We start from the raw sequence: 22,002 nt of genomic DNA, 5'->3' as shown, positions 1-22,002 counted from the left end.
CATCTTTAATTTCGTAAGATCTGCAGTCCTCTAATAAATACATTTTATATAAATAAATAGATTTTAAATATATTTATATATATATAATTTATATTTATGTAATATAAATTTATAAAATGTATATAAATACATTTTAAACCATACACTAACTCCCTGTAGTTGACAGTGGCTACACAAAATGATTTGTTAAGAAGGATTCTGAAGAGAAAAAGCTAAAGGATTCTGACTGTATCCCCATTTATTTGGAAAAACTTCCATTACTAATTAGTAATATCTGCCATTCATAAAATTGAGGGGAGGGATGAAGATAACCACACTAAGTCTTTATTTTCCAGGGGCACATTTCCAGTTTGAGCTCCCCTCTGTCCCTTCCTTTTTTTTTTTTTTTAAGATTTTATTTATTTATTTGACACAGAGAGATCACAAGTAGGCAGAGAGGCAGGCACAGGATGAGGGGGAAGCAAGCTCCCTGCTGAGCAGAAAGCCTGATGCAGGGCTCCATCCCAGGACCCTGAGATCATGACCTGAGCCAAAGGCAGAGGCTTAACCCACTGAGCCACGCAGGCTCCCCTTTCCTCTGCCCCTTCCTTATGCTGTGGACAAAGTTGCCGTGTAATCTGGCTCTTTGAGGGTTGCCCCACCCATGTTCTGCGCCTGAAACATTCTCCTATGTGGAACCTTGGTGGAAGCTATCATGTAGCGCCACATTCTTCCTGATGAGGAGAAACCTTTCCCCTATATTGGGTACTCAACCCATGACAACTCAGTACAACTCAACACAAGTGAGTGTCCTTGTATTGCATAAGACCATGGGTCCTGTAACAGCCAACCAGGCCCACCAGTCCATTTGCCTCCTAAGGAAGAGAACTGGGTTTTTCCAGCAGCATCAGAATCCTGTGTACAGCCCACTTCCCTGAATGGCTGTCAGAGAGCCCTATTAGCCATATTACAGACACCAATCTTGCTACATTTCTTCTTTCTCTGAAGAGCATACTCTTCTGATGCCTGCCTCATGTGTTGAGCTCTCTGCAGGGACTCTGAAGCCTACATGAGGCAGTGGGTGGAGGTCTGTGGGCTCCTAATGCTGACGATTGGCTGTGTTGTGATCTTTGCTCGTCTCCAGTGGTGGGCGTCCTCACTTGGGGCGGGTACTTAGATTTTCCTGCTCAACACCTACCGTAAGTAATTATCAACCTTTCTTTCATGTTTATAATCCGTAGTAAAGCCTGCCCTGGCATCTTTCAACAGGACAACCCAACCCCTTCTAATATTCTACTTTATTTCTTTCTCCTTAAGTTTCAATCCCTCCAGTCCATTATACACAGAGCATAACTAAGTCCAACTCAACACAGGGACTCCTAGAAAAACCACTGGAACCTGAACTGGACAGTGAAAAGCCTGGAGCCAGCCACACTCTACTCTAACACTCCCAGGGAGACTTCCCCTTGGATTTACATAGAAAGGGATGCCCTTTGGGCTAATTGTATCTCTAGTTCCTATTGAGGAAAACAATACCTCCTAATCATTTAATGGGTAATGAATGACAATATGTCCCATGTTTTCTTCTCTTCCATTTCTTTTTTTCCTTCCCCTCCCTGCCCCCTGCTATATTTGAAATGCAACTTAAATAATAATATCAGGCAGAAAGTCGCCCCAGGAAGCTAACTAAACTCCTGTCTTAAGGTACTTGAATACAAATAAACAAAAAACAGGAGTTAAATGCCACTGAAGACTGTTAACCATCTGAAGTAAGATTTTAAGCAATTGCATAATATTGCCTCCAGCAACAAACCTTACCTAATCATATGAGTCCTCACTACTTCAGCACAAATATAAACATTCCTAGACAAGGCCGCATTCAGCCTTGAACCAAAAGCAGCAAGATGCATGCTGAAAAACACTCATCTAATGTACAAGGAAAGAGCTAAAAGCACTCAGTTACATGAGAAAACTCGCTATCCAAAGATTTCTCAGCAAAAAAACAAAACAGGGCTAATGTGCTGCAAACAATTAGTTCTATTCCCCATGAAGGGAAAGAAAAAGTCTAAATTTTGCACTTACCATTAGGGAAAGATTTTGAATATTGATTAAAATGTTAGGTATAAGTGGTAGCATACATTAAGCTCTTAGAACAATGCCTTGTACATGGTAAGCACATTATGATTCTGCTATTATTATTATATTATCTCTATTATTAATTCAGAATTCCCTGTGACTACTCCATCAACTGGACCCAAATTTACTTAGGTCAGAAAAGCTGTGTGTATGTATGTATGTATGTATGTATGTATGTTATGTATGTATAAATAAAATAAATGCTGTGACAGCAAGCATTTCATTTTGCTTCTCTAGATCTCATCTGTACTCCTCTTTAGAATGGGAAGCCTGGAGGCACCTGGGTGGCTGTCGGTTAAGTGTCTGACTTTGGTTCAGGTTGTGATCCCAGGGTCCTAGGATAGAGTCCTCCATTGGGCTCCCTGCTCAGTAGGGAGTCTGCTTCTCCCTGTCCCTCCGCCCCTCCTTCTCCCCCTGCTTGTGCGCATGCACGCTCTCTCTCTCTCTCTCTTTCTCTGTCAAATAAATAAATAAAATCTTTATTTAAAAAAAAAAAGAAAAGAAAAGAATGAGAAGCCTGTGCTCCATGACTAAGCCGCCCTACCGACTGCCCTCTCCACCTGTGGAAAGGGACAATTGAGCAAAGGCTCATGAAAAGGCTGTAGATGCTCATGCCTCACAAGCACAGGGGATGCTGAAGTGAAGGGGAAGAAGGCTTCTGCCTCCATAGCGAAACAAACAAACAAAAACCTTCTTGCTGAAACAAAAGCAGTCACCTTCCAAATACGTTCGTGCCAGATTTCCCCTGTTGTTTGTGACCATGAATTCCTTTGTTTAAAAAAGCCCACTGCACTAAGAGCACCACAAATAGACCTCTTAATGTGAGGGAGTTTGTAAGATAAATCTTCAGTTTTCTGAAATGGGTCATAAGAAAGGGGGCTCCGGCCACATATCTATTCTTCCAGAAAAGCCAGTTGAAGTCTGAATCATGGTCCCAAAGATGCCTGGGACGGAGAGCCCTAATTGCCCCAGAGTTGGTGGACACTGGACAGAGATGGGGGTAGCCATAAGAGGAATTCCTGCCCATCTACTTAACCATTGTTCTCAAGTGTAACCTTCCTAGTAATTTTAATTACACAAGTCCTCAAGGAGAGCATGAGCACACTGCCCTGGTTTACTGGGGTCAGTCTTGGTTTACTTATTTTGTCTCAGTAAAATTACTAACAACACCCTCTTTCTCAAAAGTGAGAGGGAATAATCAGTCATATGGTCATCGGATAATCACTGGGTAATATCATTTGGATAACATATCATGTCATTGGCTAATGAGTCATATGGTCATCCCAAATATAAGCAGTGCTTAAAAATTTTTTTTAAAAAAGTGGATGATGACATTATCTTCAACACAGAAGTACCCAATACTCCAATCTATACCTTCCATCCCCCCTACCCTATTTGGGATGACTCATTCCTTTGCCAATATAGGAGAAAAGCAGAAATAGCTGTGCAACAAGGAGGTAACTTCCTATAAAGGTAAGAAAACAGAAATTCAAGATTGTTTCATCTTTACCCAGACTATGATGTCACGTGCCTGCAAAAGTCTAAAGTGAACAGAAGTGAATCCATGAGCCACTGAAGCTCAGGCAGGGCTTACATGACCCCGTCACTCCGTCACTCAGTCAAGACCACTTGAGAAGGACAATTTCTTCTACACGGGACTATGTTTCTTCAGTCCCTGATAATCTCCTTTCAACACGTGAAAGATGTTGTCGCCTACTTTGTCACAGTAATTCTTGAGTTCCAGTTGTAAGGAAATGCTTAAGTTACCAAAGGGAACTTCTACATAGAACCGAGATCCAGAGACTTCCTATTTGTGACTGCCAAATTGATTCTGCAAATATTTCAGTTAAACGTACCATATTCATGTACAAACTTCCCAATCATCGATATTTGCTTTCAGGTAGAAAGGAGAGTGTGTGTGTGTCCAACATGCCAGGTTGTTAATTTTTTTTTTTAATTCTGTGCCTCTTTTTTACCAAATCCTTTTTAGTATTACTAGACCCTGAAATTCCTCCCAACGGACTTTGTAACCAGGAGGGAATTAGTAAACCCTTGAAGGTGCCTAGGTAAAAAGGAATATGGAAGAAAATCCACATGTATTGGACTCGACTATCTACCAAGTACACTGAGTTAAATGTTTTTCTTTTGTGTATCTTGTTACAGACTTGCGAGAGTCTGGCAAGATAATCCTCCATTTTCAAATGAGGGAACTGAGCTCCAGAGAGCAAATGGTCTACGATCCCACAAATGCCGGATGGTATATCTAAAGCTCCAACTTGAATCTGTTGGTTCAAAAGTCTGTGCTTCGCTGCTGCTCTCTGATGCAGCTCAAATTTAGGGGCTTCGTAAAGCATTTCCACAGAATCACTGTCCCAAGGAACAAAACTTGGATTCCAGTACAGGATGACCTCATGCTGATATTTTAAAATCTCCACCTGTATACTATTTTCTCTTATAGAAAGGAAAACAATAAATAGGTAAAGTTTTGAGAATTCTTCAAAACTGTGTAAATGGCAGCAAGTATTTCTTTTACTGAAGTGAGGATGAAGCTGTTAGGCATCTCTACGCTCTATATAACCCATAGTCTGCTTCTTGCTTCATATTTAAAGCCTCTGGGGGTCCAAGTAGTGGAAAAGTCTCCTGTTACCAAATTCAGTAGTGAGTCCCGTCTGCTTTATTTTGCTGTCATTTCAGCTACTGACTCATCAAACTGCACTGGTTTATGTATAATCTCAATACCAAATGATCCAAAGAAGCTGGATATTTTGTGATGAAAACAAATATAGAGAGAGGAGAAACCTTTATGTAGACTGAAAGAGTTTGAATGGGATCGTCTAACAACAAGGCTAAAATATCAAAAACAATAGCAAAATGCCCGTTTGGAGGGCCAGTACTTGTACCATTAATGCTTCTCTTCCCAAAACAAATGGACAGTCTTCCTCAAATACTCCCATTGTGTCTTCCTCACATGAGAAGGACTCAGCATCGCTTCTTGGTATCCCTGACAAAAATGCATGACCTGAATCTAATTGTTAGGAAATACTAAACAAACCCAAAATGAAAGATAATCTATCTCTTCTCTTCTAAAATATTGAGGAATCGCCTGTACTCTTCTAAAATATTAATGCTATAAATGACAAAAGTGATTAGTCTTTTCTTAAAGACAAAGAAAAACTGCTTCCTCAACCTCCCCCCTCCCTCCCCACGCCCCCACACCCGCAGCCAACAGGTGAGACTATGAAGAGACAACATGGACACTGTTGGATTCCGGACCTCAAATTTTTCTTTTGCTATAAAGAAATTGGGACATGAAATTTGAATGATCTTTAAAGATCAGATAATAACACTGCATTAATGTTAATTTCTTCATCTGACTATTACACTGTGGTATGTATGAACATATTCTTACTTTTAGGAAATACATGAAACCACTTGGAAGGAAAAGGACATTGATTCTGCAACTTACTCTCAAATTTTTCAGGAAAATCGCACGCATGCGTGCGTGCACACACACACACACACACACACATAGAGATAAACCCAAAAAGGGAGAACTAAATAGCAATAAACAAAGAACAAGACAAAGAGAATTAGAAAATCAATATGGTAAAATATTCGCCATATTTAGAGAACCTAGGTGAATGATATGCAGAAAGTCTTTGCACTACTTTTGCAAATTTTCGGTATATCTGAAATTATTCCAAAATAAAAAGTTAGGGAAGGGAGAAAAGGGGAAAAAAAGCCCTCATGCATGAGACTCCTATCTTCAGACCAAGATTAAGATTTTCTCTCTCCCTACAGCACCCAACCCTCTACCAGGCACGTGCCATGCTCTTTGTAATATACTGGCCAGCAGAGAGAGGGATCTAAGTGCATGTAACTTAACCCAAAGTTGAAGCCTACAGACTAAGTTCAACTGGTAAACATGCTTAATATTTGTCCCCTCTGTGTTCTGACAACTCAAATTTTCAGCTGATAAAAATTCTGGAGATTTTACCAAAAAAAAAAAAAAAATTCCACATTTGAGGGTTTCTCTTTAAAGATCAGATAATCTAGCACCATGGGGCTCCCATGAGCTGAGCAGTGGCTTCCCTCTTGAGCTCAGATGGGTGCCATTTCTCCACAGGGCTCACCACTTGTTCATTTCTCCACAGGGCTTACCGCTCGTTCATTTCTCCCGGACTAAGATCTCGTATGGATGGTTATTGATCCTGCTCTTACACAATGATTTGCCTCCAAGTAGAGCCACAAGTACCCCTTACCCTCTCCTTGTCTAAAGTAAGCAACAGAAGCGAGGCTGAGAGCACTTCCCTCTTTCAGGCTCCTGTGGACATGTGAGCTTGAGACTCTCAACTTACCCCATGGTGAGGGCCTGGACTCAGTTTTAAGGGCAGCAAGATACTTTGGCTCCAACTAGGCCCCTTCTCATCGCTGAGAATTAAAGTTAATTCCCTGTTTGAACAAGCTTAGGGATCCTTCAGTACATCAATATCCACTAGTGATGGAGCAGATGCTGACAAGGAAGACACTATAGGAAAGAATCATTAGATAGATTTCTTTTCTCTTATTTTCTCCAACAGACCTGGGAGTCAAATAATAAGGTAATGGGAAACGAGGCCTGGCAGGAGGTGGAAAGACGGAAGAGGTTTACCACCTGGAATCCGAGCTGAATGCTGATCCTAACAGTTTCCGTAACGAGCTTCTATTTCCTGTGGGTAAGGAAAAGAGAGAAAATAAGTTTCCGAACAAGCTCCCTTCTCAAAGGACAGTGAACTGTGTAACAGTTAAGTATAGGCCAGACTATTTCTATACATGGTACACACAGTCTTTATAACAATCCTGTGAGGTAGGTTGCTATTATCATCCCATTTTATAGACAAGGAAACTAACACAGAGAAACACTAATTCGCCCATAGTCATACAAGTCAATTATGAAATTAAGACTCTATTCCCGGAGATGACTCTCTTTGTCACTGCACTTCTTCTGTACAAATGGCTCTGATGAACTATTTACAATGAATTCTGAAGCGATTCTGTTAAGGTTCAGAGACCAAAATGTCCTCATGCCCACCACCGCTAATGCTTTTAGTGAACTTGCATACTGCCTGTCGCTTTCTTTTAAGAATTGAAACCATGACCTAAATGTGTGACAGTTGGTCTTAAGTAACTCTGGGCTGAAGAGGAAACAGTTGGTGGACCATTGAGGCTCCTCAGGGTATGTCTAGGATTGTGTGTCCTAACTGGCCTGGGGCCCTTTGCCTGGATCTCTGAGGCCCAATCTTCCAGAGTAGCCCTCTGGCCATATTTCTGCAGGTTAGAGCTAGGTCTTCCCATCTGAATCTGCTTTCAGAAATGATAAACAGTTGACTATGGATGCTTTGCAGAATTAGAAGCAATGACCCAGCCAGTGGCTTGGACACACAGGTGGTCTTTCAGACGTGTAACAATCTCTACACCAACAGGTACCCAGAGCAAGCTCACCGTGTACCGTTTGCTTTGCAGGCAGCAGCTGCTCAGCAGAAATTGAATGTGCTCTTGCTTCCTTAGGAATGTCTCTCCTTTCACAGGGCAGGGCTCACCGAGCAAAAGATGAGGAAATTAAAAGACTGCCTAGGGCCTCAGAAGCTCAACCCGCTTTGTTCGTCCCTCCTTCCTCCGAGACTCAACCCTCTGGATTCCCAAGAATCTGTTTCCTTTCGTGACTTTTTACCACTTTGCTGATTTCCTTCACTGTATTGGGCTGACTTCACGGTCACCAGGCGTCCTCTGTCCTTCCATCAACAGACACTTAAATGAGCAGATGGTGCCAATGGCCTGGCAGTAATGTGATGCCTGAGCAGGTGGGATGAGAAAGGGAGAGAAAGCAGCTTCTAGGAAAAGGACAAATTGGTTTGGTGTTCGCACCACTTAGAATCAGTAAGTGCAGAGTGAGGTTAGGGGCAACTATCTTATAAAAAATATTTTATTTATTTATATGAGAGAGAGACAGAGAGAGAGACTGTGAGCAAGGTGAGAGGGGTAGAGAGAGAGGCAGAGCAAGAAGCAGACTCCCCACTGAGCAGGGTTCCCAATACCGGGATCACAGCCTGAGCCAAAGGCAGACGCTTAACCAACTGAGCCACCAAGGCGAGAGGCAACTGTTTTTGTTTTTTGGTTTTTTTTTTAATGTGAAAGTAAGGTCCTTTTATTTAAAAGAAGAGATGTATATGAGAACACAGGGTCCTCGTGCTTCTATGTGGGGGTAACAATTGGTACAACTTACAAAAGGAGCTTTCTGAGATATCACAGTCTTGTTGGTCAAGACGACTTGTCTTTGAAGTTTGACCAGATAACAATTCTTTCCCTTCATTTGTCTTTTCGTCCCAGACACACTCTATGCCAGGGACCTAGTAGGGACGGTAGCCAATCACCACCATGCCTGTGCTCAAAATAAACGTGTTTCAACTAGATGGAAGCCTTAAGAACCTTCTGGAAGGACAGTGTTCACAGAGTTCACAGACATTGTCTGGGGTCTTTTTCAAATGTGCATTCTGATTCCGTGGGCTTGTGGTGAACCCTGAGAGTCTAACGAGCTTCCAGGTAGTGACAACATTGCTGGTCCATGAGCCACACTTAGAGCAGCGAGGTCTAATCGACTCTGTTCTGTTACAGCTGAGTACAGGAAGCTGCAGCTACTCAGAGACATGTCCAGCTCACAAAACCAGTCAGTGACAAAGCAGGACTTGCAAACTTGGGGCTAGATCCTCATTCCAAGATGCTCCGTGACTTAAGGAGTGAGGAGGGTTTCAGTGTTTTGGTCCTTCAGTCTCCTTCCTCTCACAAAAATGAATTGATAATAACTATACTCACCATCTGTCATCAGGGTTAGTGAGGTAAAATCATTTAGGCTATTCAAACAAAAGATTATCTTTACCAATTATCCTTTGTAGTCTGAATCTGAACCATGAAAATCATGACAATCTTCCTTTTGCCAGATGCTCAATCTATCTGCAAATTTTCATTGAAGCACAACTTGTTTGCAAAATGCAAAATTAGAAGTGACAGACAAATCTATTTTTATAAATCTTAGCCTGTCTATTTTGAGACTGTGCATTTTAAAAGAATTGAGGCCAGCTGTTGAACTTGACTGAAATATCTAATGATGCTACTCTGTTTCCTTCTAGTTTATAAGATATGGCCATTTTCCCCCGGTCTTAACAATAAGCACTGGGATCTAGGGCACCCATGCTACCATTTCAGTTCTACAGAAAGTGGGTTAGCCTGGTGTTTGTTAGATATAAGGCTGAGAAAGTGGTTGTGGTTGGGTAATTCATGATTTCCTAGAAACAGAATCCCGGCTTAAATTTACTTACCCTGTGACTTTAAATAAAACACTGTACTGTTTAGACTTAAGTTTTTCATCTGTTAAAAAGAGATAAAATGGCTTATTTCCTTGCTCACCCAACTATTAAATTTGAATGTCTTGTAGTTAAAAATAATGCCTTGTATTAAACAAAAAAGCAAGTATCACAACAGGAAATTTAGACTTACAAGAGCAGTCTTAACCATACATGGGACTTCACTTCAATTTCTAAAGGATCAATCTCTCAATCAACCAGTATTCATTAAGGGGATCCTATATGCAAAGTAATGCAATCAACTATGGGTCTGGAACTAAAACAAGTTCCAGAGCATTCCTATTTAAGATATAATTAGTATCATAAGCAAATGATGAAAACCTAAGAGACCCACGACCTACCGAGTCATTTATAATGCCAGTAGATATAAAATTTCCAAAGGAATTCAACAAGAAAAAAGTGGAGAGTGAGAGTAAAGTTCTGATATCCACCATACATAGCCTGTTAACAGAACTGGAGGGATATCCACTATACATAATCTATTAACGGAACTGGAGGGGACCCAAACAGAAATCTGCCCCATCTTCCTGACTTCTTGTCACAGTCAGGAATCAAGCATTCCTCTAAAGCTAAATGGCTCTCATTTTATACAATGGCTTTTCTTTTACTTATTTATCTAAACCCTGCTAGCTGATTGCTTCAAAATACCTCTTCCTTTTTGGTCATCTGTTTCATCCTTTAGCCAATGTAGGCCTTTTTTTTTTTTTTTTTAAGTTTTTATTTATTTTGACAGAGAGAGACACAGCGAGAGAGGGAACACAAGCAGAGGGAGTGGGAGAAACAGGCTTCCCACTGAGCAGAGAGCCTGATGCGGGGCTCAAACCCAGGACCCTGGGATCAGGACCAGAGCCGAATGCAGATGCTTAATGACTGAGCCACCCAAGCGCTCCGCAATGTAGGTCTTTTTAAATAAGAACCCACTTCACGTCCTCCTCACCTAGCCCAAAGCTCCCTGACCTGACCTCCAAACAGGTACATAAAACTTAGGTAAACTGCAGTTTTCCAATCAGAAAATCTAGTTTTCTTCTAGCCTTCCATGATAAAAACAGGTGGCAAAATTGGGAGGAGACTAACAAAAAGCTCATTAAATGTGCATGCCAACTTAAAACTGCTAAAATGTGTCTCACAAGGAAATAAGGCATATTTAGTTCTTACACCAACCCACGTGGAGGACCGTCATTCTTCCTCCCGTTCTAGAAATGATGTGACATCTAATGCACAAATGGCCTGAGGTCTTGCAGTCTGAACCCCAACTTTGTCCAAATTTGCTGATCTTCTTGAGGTATTGCACTGACCGTAGCTCTAAGTCCATTGTTTAACTCTCTTTCCTGTGTTGTTCTTGTTCTCCTTCTCTTCCTCCCTATCTTCTTCGTTATCTTCCTGAGATTAAGAAGAGACTTTGTGATTCACCTTACCATCCTTCCTGCTAGTCTCAGCCCCAAGGTTTAGATGGGGCTAAGGTCCATTCTAGATTTAGCATCATAAAGCCCTGAATCTGTTGGGAGCAGGGGATTTACTTAAAGATATTTTAGGCTCTGAGATGTCTCTCAAAAACAGGTGATAGTTAACTGCATTATTTTCTTTTCTGTATTCTTTCCTATCAAATCCTACTCAAAATTCTTCACTGTATTTGAATATATTCCAACATCCTCAGTCTCTTCTTGTTCATGTAAAGAACTTCAATCTAACTTTTCATTATTTTTCTTAGCTCCTTTATAGATGCAGAATTACAAAGCATATCATCTAGTGAAGCCCTGAACAGTCTCACTCATTATCATACTACCTCTTCCCCATCCAAGCTAGCAAACAACTTGAATATAGTAAGTAACCAATTACTGTTGTTTAAAGAATGGGTAAATATACAATACAAGAGGATTAGATTTCATATAAAATGAGTTCAGTGTCAGTAATAATACTTTTAATTCTATATTACATTTATCATTTGGACATAAAGCAGTGGTTCCTATAACTAGGGGTGTTTTTGTACACATGCGCACGTGCGTGCACACACACACACACACACACAAGGACATTGGGTAGTTTTTGTTTCTCACAATTAGGGGAAGGCTGCTATTAGCATCTAATCAGTAGAGGCTGGGATACTTCTGAACATCCAAAGAACAGCCACCACACACACACAGACACAGAGCAAAAAACTATTCAGTGTAAAAAAAAATCAATGATGCAAAATCGAGGAATCTTAATATAAAGATACTGAAGGAAAGGGATCCTAGAAAGACTTCAGGTGCCTTGACTTCAATCCTGAAAGTGTGTATCCTCTGCTTAGTACTCAAGCTCACTGCACTGAGCCCCAGAGCTACAGCCTGATGCTCTCCAGACGGCACAGGCACCCTCTATGCCCCCAATCATCTTACAATCAGAAAGTGACAGATGCAACAGATTGTGTTATGAGCCCATGAGATAAGATGCCTGCCACAACTGCCACCTCTTCTGAGGCTGTATAGTACATTCAGAAGAGAGTGATCTATGACAAAGCTGAGGTGGAATCCCTATGCTCCCACTTTCTTCAGCCAAAGAGACTTGAGCAAATCACTGAAATTTTCTGGGCCACGGTTTTAATAAAATGGCGATAACTCCAAGATTCCACAGAGAGTGAAAAATAAAATTATAAAGTGCCTGGCACATAGTGCATATTTAAAAACAAAAATAAGGCAGCGAGTGTCATTGCATACGACTCTGATTTTAAAACATTCACACTGTTTTAGACACATTATTCACACCACAATAAGGACTAGCTCTCTAAAAATGTATATAGATTTAATTCAACTCACTGTAGTTGATTTTATCATCCAAAGTACTTACCACCTCTCCTCAAGGGAGGATTATACATCCCACCTCACTGATGTCATAGGAAATCAAGTGGTATGTAAGTGAAAAGGATGAAAACCACTTGCAAGATTCTGCCATATTGTATCCTGACAAGGATAGGCCATGTCTCAGAGAGACTCTGTTCCTCCCACTTAAGATTTGTAATGAAGTCAGTCAAAGCCATAGTCAATCCACAAGACCTGCACTGAGAGCAAGAAATAAACCTTTGGTAAATATCTGAGCTGGAGGGATTTTTCTTTACCATAATGTTAATTTGGCTAGGTTGAATGGAACTGCCACCAACTGCCCAACCAGGAATATAAAACTCCCTTCTAGCCTAGAAAATCCGGTATCACATAGGTGACAGTCCACTGAGAGACTAAATGCTAAATGCTAAAAAGCACAAGATGTAAAGTCCTGTCAGACTACAGTGAACTGAAGCTCCATGGACCGGAATAGAAAGGAATTCTTGGTACTGAAAGGTTGACTATTAAAGCTTTTTTTTTTTATTATTATTAATTTATTTATTTGAGAGACAGAGAGAGAGCATGAGAGGGGAGGTCAGAGGGAGAAGCAGACTCTCCATGGAGCTGGGAGCCCGATGTGGGACTCAATCCCAGGACTCCGGGATCATGACCTGAGCCGAAGGCAGTTGCTTAACCAACTGAGCCACCCAGGCGCCCCGAAAGGTTGACTATTAAAGCCAGAATTTGAACAGGGCGTGCGAACTGTCCTTGATTTTTTTGCTCAAAAATTTACTCTTCCACCTTCTCCAAACTTAGCCTGGCCCTTGGCAAGTCCTTGCGAATCTTACACGGGCCTCATTTTACGGAGCGATTCAAAAAGTTGCCAATGACCGAAATCAATTCACTCTACAGAACCACATGTGTATCATGTGGCTGCTTCCAACTATCTGTTACTACATAATTCTCTCAACAACCTGATTGTTAGATTTTCCTCCAAACTTCACCTATTTCTACAAAGGTTGTAACTGGTTAATAACTTCTTTTAAGGACTCCTGATTGCTTCTCAGAAAATGTCCTGACATGATGAGCAGGTCCACAACATGGTGAGAAAAAAATAAGTTTGTAGATGCCCTTTTTCCCTACTCTATTGAAAAAAAAAGAAAGAAAGAAAAAATCATTTTCCTCTCTGCCAACTGATTATGCAGCCACGTTGTTTGAAAGCTTGCATAATTTACATTAGCATGCTTAAGATCTCAGGTGACTATGCCTTTGAGGCCAGCATGCTAACCCCAGTGGGCCGATTTGATATTCTTCCCAATATCTGACCCTTTTTTCCTTGTTAATTACAGGCAGACTTCCCTGGTCTGGCCCTAGATCTGCACCTGTTTCCCATCTTTGAGCAGCTGCTAATTAGGTTGAAAATAGTGGGGCTGGGCAGTGCAGGCCACACATGCCTCATCAGGCTATTGATCAGGCTGGCATACCGCACGGGCAGTAATGGAGTCTGTTCAACCCAATTCCAAAATAAAAGCCATTCCTGGAGTTGCATGTTTGAATCCAAGCATACTCCAGGCCCTACACCAAATATAAAACATGCAAAGAGACACTTAAGTTTCAAAATAATTTTTTTCTTTGAAATGCCAAGTATGACCTTAAGTGCTTACTATTTACTTCTCATTCGATTCTTTTATTTTGGAGTTAAAAACAAACAAACAAACAAACAAACCTTCTTTTAGGGACAAGATATGTGTATTTATATGGAAATAATTTACACAGTATATTATATGGATACATTTATATGTGTCCATATACAATTTACATGTAGCCATATATAATTATATGTTTGTCAACTATCCAAGCAAAATCCTTATTCTGCATTCTCATTCGGTCTTGTGCATAACACAGTTTATGTAGCATTTTGACCTTCATCATGATTTATGCTTTGGGTCACAATGAACACATAAAACTCTGATTATCAAAGGGGACGCTGCAGCTATCTGTGGGTAGTCTGGGAAACAGGTAGGGGTAGTTTAAGATGGTCACAAAGATTATGGGAGGTTACTGGCAGCAAGTGGGTACAATGTGTTTACACAAAGATAATTTGTCCAGCATCTCTTACAAATCACAGATGATGGACTAGTTTAATCATTTTACAAATATCTGTACCTAGAACCTAATTCCATTTCTTTTATAAACATAAAACTTTTACAACTTTAATACACTGGATTTTAATATCTTAAATTTGCCAAGAATGCAAATCCAGGGAGGATTAGACTTTGTCTGGTTTGAAATTCTTCTAGAGTTATTCAGTGTTTTGAAGACCACATCACTAGTCTGATATGTCAGTCACCAATAAATCACATCACTACCTTTCTCTCTTTGTAGCTTCTGTATTCATGATTCTATGCACAGCTACAGCATTTGATGACCTCACTGTACCATCTAGGGCAGTGGAGCCTAAGCCTTCATATACTGAAAAATATAAACATTATTTTTATATAATTTTTCTTGGATACTATAGTTAGACCATCATACTGATTTGTAATTATATGTATAGTTAATTTATATCATCTATGATTTTCATTCAAGGACAGCAAAGAGAAGATAATAAAACATTTATTATGAAAAGGAGAGGTTAGGTTTGATAGATCAAGAGTCACTGTTCTCAGGTAATAGACCCAGGTAAAATCTCCAGATGAAATATGCCTTTGGCATTGACTTTGTATCTTTGGTGCCTGGTATATGATAGTCAATGATTTGTTTCTGCAAATTATGTTTCTTTTTTTTAAAATGTTTCTTATTTCTCCTCCTGAGATTATCACACATTCTACTCTGTGTATGACCGAAGCACATTGCCCAGTATAGCTGCCCCAACATAGCCATCCAATGTTCTAAATGCAGAGAAGCCTCAGATATCCCAGAAATGAGTCACAGTGTCTTCTTACCTTGGAATAAACCTCATGCTTACTCCATGTAAACATTTTAGAGGCTAGTGAAATGGAATATTCATCTAAAGTTGATCTATTACTCTTGACCCTTCCTGAGTTCTCCTATCATATGACTCTAAATGATTAGTTCTTTACTTTGTTCTTTCGAACAAGAAAGGGACTTTATAGAAAGTCATGACATTCATCCTTTTTTGCTCCATTTCCTATGTCTTAACAGTTGAGAAATTGTAAAATTAGACACAGGGAATTTTCTTTCTTTTTTTTAAGATTTTATTTATCTATTTGAGAGAGATTATGAGACAGAACAGAGAGCATAATGGGGGCAGAGTGCACAAGCAGAAAGGTGGATGGTGGGAGGGAGAAGAGGGAAAAGGAGAAGCAGACTCCCCCGACTACACGGGGCTTGATCCCAGGACCTGGACCCATAGATCAAGAACTGAGCTGAAGGCAGATGCTTAACCAGTTGAGCCTGGCCAGGTTCCCTGACACAGGAAATTCTCTCAAGTAGAGTCATCAGATTTCAAAGTTTCTGGGCTTGGGTTATATATTCAAAGACACATGTTGACTCCATCTCTCTCCTGCAAACTGAATATAGCTTAATTCGATTAAATTTCTTATAAAAGCATTCCCATTAATAACCTCGATCACAGTATTAAGAAGGCATCCTTAATAATTCTCCTTTCATAATCAGAATTTTGAATAATCTGATAATTATGGACATGATATGTTTGAATTAGTAGACAAACTACCTCAAGTTATTGAAAATGAAAGTTACATATGGCCCCATGAAGTACCAATAGAAGGTTATTTCTTCACTAAATTAGCTAACATATTAGGAAACACAGGAAAATGCAATTCAACATCGTCACAAAGATCCAGCTTATCTGCTCTGCCTTCAGAGTGGGAGCCTTCTCATTGGTTCTATATAGTGATTCCCCCAAGAACCTTCAGGTTCTCCCTCTTCCCAAAGCAAAATGAATGCACCAATTCTGACCCTCATGTCTTTCTACTATACCATCAAGAGGAAGGCTTAGAAAGTCACCTCACCCAGAGCCCTTAGGAGAGAGAGGAGGACTTCCTTTCGAAGCCTCCTCATCTAACTCTTGGATTATGTGCCCACACCTGAACTGATTGATCATTGTAGTCCCAGCTCTACTGATGGGCTCTGCTGATTGCATTATTCCAATCAGGACACATCCTTACAGCAAGATGTGGTTTATTACCATACATCTTACTGTCGAGAGTAAAATAAAAGGCGGTTTCCCAAAGGAAATTTTTACCAAAAAAAGTTGTTTGGATGCTGACTGGCAAAACCAACAGATGTTCATTGCAAGACTTTCCCCTAATTGGATTGATGATTGTTTTTGTTTCATGTTTTAATAAAACCTTGAAAACATCAAAAAAGTACATAACTCACTCTGTAAAAACAAAAACACATTTCTACGTTTCAAATAAAAACAAGCTCAAATTCTTTTTGCAATTTAAATGCATATCAAAATCAAAGCATTTCTCCATGTTTGACTTATTAGCAGAAGATAAATAATGGTGATTCGTGAGAGTTTTCTTCTTTAAATATATTGGAATGAATTATTTTTGTGTACCACATTCCACATTTTTTGCCTATTTTTGAAATTTCCCAATAAAATCAAATCATACTAAATACTTCAGAGTATCTCTTTGGAATTTGAAAGAAAAATCTTGTTGCAAAGCTACATTTGGAAAAAGACAGTTGTTCTGGAATAATTGAAAATTTGCATACTCTATGCTATGAAATGTGTAAGCCTGATGATTCACAAACCTGTACTCCTGGGGTAAATAATACATTATACGTTAATTTAAAAACTTGCATACTCTAAATATCAACAAATACTTTTAAAATTCAAGCTTATAAAATTTATTAAGGCTGGCATGTATGGGTGGCTCCTTTGGTTGAGTTGTTTCAGATCAGGTCATGATCTCATGGATCCTAAGATCAAGCCCCATGCTGGGCTCTGCACTAAACGGATTCTCTCCCTCTGCCCCTTCCCCCACTGGTGGTTGAGTGCATGCTCTCTCTCTCCTCTCTCTCTAATAAATAAATCTTTAAAAAAAATAAAGACTTACTTATCTTTTTCTGTAGGGACAAGTGGGTTTTCCAAATCTGTGGTTGAATTTCTTCTCACTATCACTCTTCTAGTTCTTGAATTTATAATAGGCACAGAAAATATAGTCACGAATACTAGCAATTTCTTCCAGTGGTCTCAGCTTCATGCCATCTTCTTCACTGCCCTTAACTTATGCTCTGTTTGGGAGACACAGCTCCAGATCTTGACTCTCTAACCACGGAAATAGCCCCATGCCTATCAACTCACACCAACTATGTTTATGGGGAAGAGGTATCCTATAACTTCATAGCTTTGGAGTCCCCAATGCAGCCTGGTTAAATCACCTGTTAGGCTAGCTAATGGCACCACTATCTATTTAGTTACCTATGACAGAAACTATGTGAGTTTCTTGTGTACCTCCTACTTCCTCATCCTGGATATATGTTCAGTCTTCAAGTCTCTACTTTATGTCTCTTACCTCTCCATTTCTGCTACACACTTGGTACGGAGCCTCCTAACTAGTCCTCCTGCAGACAGGTTTCATTTCTAGCATTTTCACTACACAACACCTTCCATATTTTGTCTATAGTTAAGTCTGTAAAGTACGAATTTGAGTATAATAATCCACCCTGTGAATCCCTTCCAGAGCACGACAAAGCTGGAGGGTAAGGCTCGACAGCCCCTGATCATTTTCACTTCCCACCAGCACTGATCCCTTTCCCTTTTCAAGGAGAAAAACATTTTTAAATTGTAGTGTTTTAGAACTACATACAGGTTCTCCCAGAAAGCCCCTGTTATACCTTTTGGTCTTTGTTGTTTCTTCTGTCTGCAGTGCCTTCAACCTTACCATCTTACCCCTCCTTCATTACACGACTCAAGGTAACCAAATGGATAAAGCTTTCCTTGACTCTTCCAGGCAGATTCCAGAAATTTTTCTTTGTATATTTTCGTGTTACACCAGTTACGAGTTTGTGTCGTAGTTCTTACTTTGCTTATCCATTTTTTAAGTTAAGCTACACACTTGGAGGTAAATCCTGTCTTTTTCTCTCTTTCTTCCTTAACATATTTTCAGAACACAGCACTGTGAGTACAAAGGAGACACTTCACTGAAAAACGGCTGGGGTGGAACAATGGATGGAAAGTTGGGTGTGGCACCAAGTACATATTCTTCTACACAACGTACTCTGTAAGTCATCCCATATACTATCCTCATCTCAACCACCTCATCTTGTCTTCACCTTTCCCCATCAAACTCCATGCAGTCAGGAAAGCCACAACAGACCTTGTTAAGAACCTACGTTACTTCATGTTACTTAGCTTTATGTTATGGCTTATGATTTCTACTTTATGTTTGGGCTTGTAGTGTTCTTCCAGGCTACAGTGCCCACTGTCCCTAACTGTGCCCCCACATTTGAAATAACAATGGTATTCAAGCCCCAAATGAAGCCCCATACCTCTTGTATGAAGTCCTCCACCAGCCACCAAATCCTCTGCAGTGGTTTTCATTTTAGAAGTGGCCCAAAAGAACAAATCAATGATATCAATAGTTAAATTATACAAGTAAGAGATATCTTAAGTCAAGATCTCTTTTTACTTCTTCCGGATGCAGGTTAGTTTGTTGCAATAATATTTTCCTTCTTCTTTAATACTGCCTAACTATCTGCATGGCTCCACTGTATCATAATGACCATTTTATGCATCTATTTCTTTCCCTTCCTGCACAAACCCTAAACTGGGAGCCCCCAGAAATCAGGAACTATGCTTCTTTATATTGACAGGGTGTTACACAATACCTAATACATTGTAAATTAATCAAGTCTCTAACAAAATGAATGAATGCACTCACCACTCTGTATAAGGCATAATATTCTGTTAAGCAGCAATTGTTTTGTATTTTTCACAAATACCTAGCAAAGAGTCTGCCATATGGGGAGGCCAAGAAAAACTGTACCCACCTCAAGTCCAGCCCTGACATAAGTACAGCCATCTTGACAAAGCAAAAGCTGGCACCTTGCACCCCCTCTCCACCTGCTCCCCTCCCCTCGGTAGTATGTGTAAACAGATAGTTAACTTGCAGAAATCACAATCCTGCAAGACAGGAGTCTCCCTCGGTTTACAAATGTCCCAATGCTAAATCCCACTAACAAGGATGCTTGATAGGAGGAATATGACATTCCACCAGGAAACTCCCAACTGTCTTCATGTTAGTGCCTCACTAGAGGGGAAAATGGCCTTGGCTTGATAATAACCAAGCCTCCAATATCCTGACAATCTTCTTTACCCTGATAACCCTTCTGAACATCCCCTTTGTCCTCACCCACCGCGGAGTCCACCCCTACTCTGCCTTTAAAAACTCTGACTGGAATCTGGTTCAGGGTCCAAGTCCCTACTCTGCTGTGTCGGGTATACTTGGCCCCAATCTTAAGTTTGTCAAAAAAACCCTCATGCAATTGCATTGGTGTTGGCTCCTTGGTGGTCTCTCAGACGTGAAAACTCGGGCATAACACCGTACAGTAAACTGAATGGATAATTGTTGAGTGACTGGGAAAATTACATATATCCAGAAGTAGCTAGCCATACTGTTTTACCATGTTTTTGTGGCCTCTGGGCTTACCACATTCATCAGGAAAGTAGAATTAAATTAATACTAATATTACTATTTACAGCTTCCACATACATATACACACATACACAGAGATGGCACATGAAATGGCGAGCACAGACAGGATCACCCTAGGAGAGTAACAAAGCCCAATCATGCACACATTTCACTACTACAAATTTAACTTTGCATGCATGGCAGAAAGGAGATCCCAATTTAGTCAGTGCAGCGACTCCACCTGCCATTCCAAAAGAAATAAGCCCTCCTTCAGTCTCAGTTCCCATATTCCTGAGCTGTGATAAATATCTTGCCTTGTTAAAAAGGATGCTTGTCTTTAAAGTTATTTACGTGTCATACAGCACGGTCCTTAAGGGCAAAACACTACTTCATCTGAGCCTCAGTCAGAACTGGAGTTTCAATATTGGAGGAAAAGATAAAATATGCTATACTGGTTTCCAGTGTGGCGCCTTCTTAGGAGATTTTCACGGGTAACTGACCAAGAAGCAGTTTTTGTCTGAACACTGCAGAACGCGTTATTCCGTCGCAGACAGGAAGCGGCAGAGGGCTCCAAGGAAAGAACTGCAAGACGCGCTGAGAAAAAGCAGTCATCAGAGACAGGAAAAATAGCCAGAGGATTATGAGGAGAATCAACAAATGTTGGTGTCATAAAAGCCAAAAAGTGGAGAATTTCTAAGGGAAAAAAATGATTAATGACTTTCCAATTCAGCAGAGATCTAGTGAGTATATAAGATCACCAAATCTTATTCAAAGCAAAGTTCTGATTAGCCTTGTTAATGGTAGTAGAAGTAAAACCTCAGAGTATTTTTGTTCTTCAGAGATGGAAACGTGAGACTAAAATATATATACATATATATTGTGATATATATAATATTAAAATGTAATATATGAGAAATAAAGAGTATGTCCATGAATATCCTATTTTGACAATTAATAAAAGTAGAATAATTTCTGTCGGGGGCGGGGGTGGGAGAAAAGAACACCCTGTTTTGAATTTCTCAAGCCAGGAATGAGATCAGCCCAAAGAGACATACTGCACTTTCAGGGATATATGGAAGAAAACTGATATGAGGCAAGTTGAGAGCTGGACAATAAAACTGTAATCAGAAACAGCAGCTGTGCCCCAACACCTAAATTGGCACTGAAAAAGGGTCTAGAGAATTTATGGTGAAAGGGAACCTAGAACTTAGGGGGTTGGGAGTAAAAATGTATTTTTTAAAATTTCTGCACGGTCCTGCCTGGAACCTAGAAAATGAGTTAGGATTGCTTAAAAGGTAAGTCCAGATCAGACCAGGAGGCAACATCCTTATAAAGAATTTTCCCAGCCATTAGAAGTCACTCTTGGATATAGTGGACTCACAGGAACAAAGGAAACAAGGAAAAAAAAAAGTGAAGGAGAAAGTTGAACTCAAACAGTGTTGCTTTCTTATCCTCAGTCTTGAGGAAATTAGTGCCTAAGTTGAAAGTGCCCTGAAGGCGGCTTTAACTTACCTGACCAGTCCTCACCCGAGGGACTGCCTCAGGTCCTGCTGACCTAGGCAACCGTTTGAAGGTCAACCTTCCATGCAACTCAAATGTTCTTGAAGAAGCTCTCCTGTGTATTTAAGTGGACAGCATTGTTTTCCTCTCTCTCAGCTTGCTTTTCTCTCAGAGTTGTTTGTTCTTTAATGGCTATGACTTGGTTTGTGCTGCTGGCTAAGGTAGTTCCTCGAGAGGGTGAATTAGGGCAAGACTGTGGTACTCAGTACTTCCCTTCTGGGGCAGGAACAGGTGCCTCTCTGTCATTTTCATGGTGATACTTCACAAGACTCTAGCTTTACAAGTTGTCAAACTGACCCTGTATGTTCACTGAAATAAGAATTCCAATTAATAGGACAGTTGCTATTTTTTCAAGAGCCAATGTTATTGAGGATGTTGGGGTCAGTTTGGTTGGCTGGTTAGCAGAGAAATAGAATGCAAGGGGAACAGGGAAAAAAGGATTCAGATAAGAAAATTTGCCTGGAAGAGTCTGTTTAGAAACCCCAACTCCTGAAATACAGATAG

At 40.2% G+C, this 22,002-nt stretch overlaps 1 pseudogene; it reads left to right on the top strand.

Moving 5' to 3' along the window:
* The window catches only part of LOC125101597 (ornithine decarboxylase-like), a 106,634-nt pseudogene that overhangs the window by 82,445 nt on the left and 2,187 nt on the right, over positions 1–22,002 (top strand).

This window comes from Lutra lutra, chromosome 6 (genome assembly GCF_902655055.1).
Source record: "Lutra lutra chromosome 6, mLutLut1.2, whole genome shotgun sequence".
Taxonomy (NCBI): domain Eukaryota; kingdom Metazoa; phylum Chordata; class Mammalia; order Carnivora; family Mustelidae; genus Lutra; species Lutra lutra.
Note: the sequence above shows the minus strand (reverse complement) of the source record. Positions and strands in the feature narration are given on the sequence as shown.